This window comes from Chiloscyllium plagiosum, chromosome 27 (assembly GCF_004010195.1).
Source record: "Chiloscyllium plagiosum isolate BGI_BamShark_2017 chromosome 27, ASM401019v2, whole genome shotgun sequence".
Lineage (NCBI taxonomy): Eukaryota > Metazoa > Chordata > Chondrichthyes > Orectolobiformes > Hemiscylliidae > Chiloscyllium > Chiloscyllium plagiosum.
Genome location: NC_057736.1, coordinates 12,810,956 through 12,814,590, shown reverse-complemented (window position 1 = coordinate 12,814,590; position 3,635 = coordinate 12,810,956). Strand labels below are relative to the sequence as shown.

General features: G+C 42.7%; 1 protein-coding gene across 3 annotated transcripts in view; it reads right to left on the bottom strand.

Annotated features, from left to right (window-relative positions):
- LOC122563415 (F-box only protein 39-like) overlaps positions 1-2,729 on the bottom strand; it is a 20,327-nt gene extending 17,598 nt beyond the window's left edge. For 2 of the 3 annotated variants that reach the window (XM_043717153.1, XM_043717155.1), the window contains exon 1: positions 2,636-2,729. The gene's annotated coding sequence lies outside the window, so the exon portion shown is untranslated. Of the gene's footprint in view, positions 1-2,545; positions 2,598-2,635 lie in introns of those variants that run through there. The other variant, XM_043717154.1, reaches the window with a different exon arrangement.
- Positions 2,730-3,635: the final 906 nt, after the last annotated feature.

Sequence of the window (3,635 nt, the reverse complement as noted above, 5' to 3'; positions counted from 1 at the left end):
GTGGATTGGGCCGGTGAGGGGTTGGGGAAAGGGCTGGTGACACTGACAATGGAGGGTAGGGAAGAGCTGTGAGTGGAGTGGCAGGGACCGATCCTGTGAGAGTGAAAGTTGGAACTGCGAAGGAGGGTTTCGGGAGGGTCTGGAGTACGGTGGTGAGGGAGAGGAGTGATTGAACTGTAACAGCAGGAGTACAGCTGGGATAATTTAGTCAGAACTTATTGGCAGCCATTACTACTGCAACATTTCGCATGCCAAATTCTTTGTCGCCAACACAACCATCACAATTTCAACAATCAAAGATAGCATAACTTGTTTGAACAAGTTCCTGACCACAGAATTCTGAAACTATGCTTTCCAAGTAGAAGCCCTGGGATTGAAAGAATATTGAAAACTGTGGCAGAGTCTTAAGAACAGAAGAACACAAGAAATAGCAGCAGAGGTGTACGATTTGGCTTGCCAATCCTGTTCCAGTGTTGAAGAAGGCACTCCACCAGTTCCATGGCTACATGTTTCTTGAATGCAAAGCCTAAAATAAATTTGTGAAAGTGCACACCAGGAATTTGCCCTCAGTTCAATAATTTCCCTTGAGTCAAGCATGGGTAGATCAGAAGTCTGATTAGAGCAATGACCACCAAACAAAGCATTCCCTCTGATGGACATATCAGATCCAGCTTCTCAATTCTTTACAGTAATTCTGATTGATCAACTGAGAGTTAGTTTTTTTTCATTCAAATTTACAAGACAACCTTTGTATTCTTTCAATGCTTCTGACATACTTACTCGTGCCCAGGCATACACTTAAACACAAAAAAGATTACTTGGTGTTTCCTCATTTCTGTCTCAGGAGAATCTCAGAAACTGGATGCTGTTTTTAGAGCATAAGATCATAGGAACTGAAATCAGGAGTAGGCCACCTGGCCCTTTGAACCCACTCCACTAATTCAATAAGACCATGACTCAGTTCCACTTACCCACCCTCTCATCTTAACCCTTAGTTTCTTTACTGTTCAAAATATTATCCATATTATCTTTAAAAACATTCAACGAGGAAGCCTGAACCACTTCACTGGGCAGGGAATCCCACAGATTCATAACCGTCTGGGTGAGGAGGTTCCTCCTCAAATCTGTCCTAAATCTGCTCCCCCTAATTTTGAGGCCATACCCTCTTGTCCTAGTTTCACCTGCCAGTGGAAACATCCTCTCTACTTCATCTTATCCAATCCCTTCATAATTTTATATGTTTCTGTAAGATCCCCCTATCATTCTTCTAAATTCCAATGAATATAATCCCAATCTACTCAGTCTCTCCTCATAAACCAACCCCCTCAACTCCAGAATCAATTTAGTGAACTTCCTCTGCACCCCCTCCAGTGCCAGTACATCCTTTCTCAAGTAAGGAGACCAAAACTACACACAGTACTCCAGGTGTGGCCTCACCAGCACCTTGTACAGCTGCAAGATAACTCCCTGCTTTTAAACTCAATCCCTTTAGCAATGAAGGACAACATTCCATTTGCCTTCTTAATTACCTGTTGCACCATGCACAAGGACACTGAAGTCCCTCTGCATAACAGCATACTGCAACTTTTGACCATTCAAGTAATAGTCATTTTTACTGTCACTTCTACCAAAATGGATGACTTCACTTTTATTAACATTGTACTCTATCTGCCAGACCTTTGCACACTCACTTAAATTATCTATGACCCTCTGCAAAATCTCACAATCCTCTGCACACTTTGCTCTGTCACTCATCTTAGTGTCATCCACAAACTACTACACGTGATCCCCAACTTCAAATCATATATATGTAAATTGTAAATAACTGCAGTCCCAACACTGATCCCTGAGGCACTGTACTAGTCATTGATTGCCAACTCATTTATTCCCACTCTTTGCTTCCTATTAATTAATCAATCCTCAATCCACTCTAACACGTTACCCATATTGCCATGCATCTTTATCTTATGCAGCAGCCTTTTGTGCGGCACTTTGTCGAATGCCTTTTGGAAATCCAGATACACCACATCTATGTTGTCCACAGTGCTCACAACGTCTTCCTAGAATTCCACTAAATTAGTTATAACCTGCCTTTCATGAATCTTTAATTGCATTGTAGGCACTGAACACACGACAAAGGTACGTCATTGGCTGTGCTACATTTACAAAACGCCCAAGTTTGCAAAAGACATCATTTCAAATCAAGATGGATCTCCTCCCTGAGATAGGCTCGGGTTTAGACCAGCACCTGTCTGTATCTGTCTTAAAGCTACAATCACTAGCTTGAGAGACCTCACAATGACACTGCTCTGAAGGAAATCATATCTTAGAAAAGACGATTTCAGTCAAAGTCAAGTAAGGTTTGCCAGCAATATTTGCAGGGGTGGAACGAGAATGGGCATCAGCTCAGGTGAAGCTTCAACCTTGCAACACCACACCCTCTACCCTCACCCCAAACTCCCCGACAATTAACCTTGAAAATATCTGCAGCAAATTGCCACTGACATTTCTTCCCTGTCAGTCCCACTCTCACACAACTACTAACAATTGGGAAATTCACAGGGAGATGTCATCCACAAACCGCTCTCGCTCAGACCCAACTGGAGCAGTGCACTCGATTCCCATGCTTCCACACCTCTTGCCAGTTCTCGAGGCCAGGATCACCATCGATAAAATCGTTGGTTTGGGTATGGATCACATAGCATAGATGGGAGATTGTGTTTGGTGGATCACAGAGCACAGACTGGAGATCAAGATTGGTGGATCACAGATGGCAAATCAGTGTCACAGATGGGAAACTGTGATTGGTGGATCAAAAAGCACAGAGGAAGACTGCGAGCACTGAGGGGACGTTGTGATTGGTTGATCAGTGACCAAGTGGGAGACTGTGATTGGTGTTTCAGTGAGCACAGAGGGGAGGTTGTGATTGGTGGATCAGTGACCACAGGGGGAGACTGTGATTGGTGGGTCAGTGAGCACAGAGGAGAGGTTGTGATTGGTGGATCAGTGACAACAGGGGGAGACTGTGATTTGAGAATTGTCAAGCACTGAAGGGGTATGATTCATGTCTATTAAATTCAAACATTTATACAAAGTTTTTAATATCATTTTAAAACTCTACATAGTTTTGGTTTAGCTAATTCCGCACCCTCTCAACCCACCCCAGCATCTTCCAATTTTTTGATGTCCACACCTGATACTTACTCTTCAGAATGCAAAAGTTCTGGTTTTCAACTTGTCTGCAACATTCCTGAAATACTCCAGAGACTGCTATCCCGTCACCCTTTATTTACACATGAACAGTCCTTGACTATAGCAGTATCTCTGACATTCACCTTTTTTTTTTCTTTTCTTCTCTGGACCTGTTAATGGCCAGTTTGGCCGGGCCCAGGAGCAGACCCATCGCCAGATTATATATTTTTTTCTTTTTCCTTTTTTTTTTATATTAACCCCCACACTACCACCTACATGCAGTAGTAATCTCCTGTTTTTGTTTTTTTTTCCCCAGCACCCATGGTGTGTGTGTATACATGTGAGACACAGTGAAAGACACAAAGTGCACGAATCTTTATTCAAATTCCACCACCAGGAACATTCACCTTTTTTCTCCTTTCTTTCTTTTTTTTTACACAGTG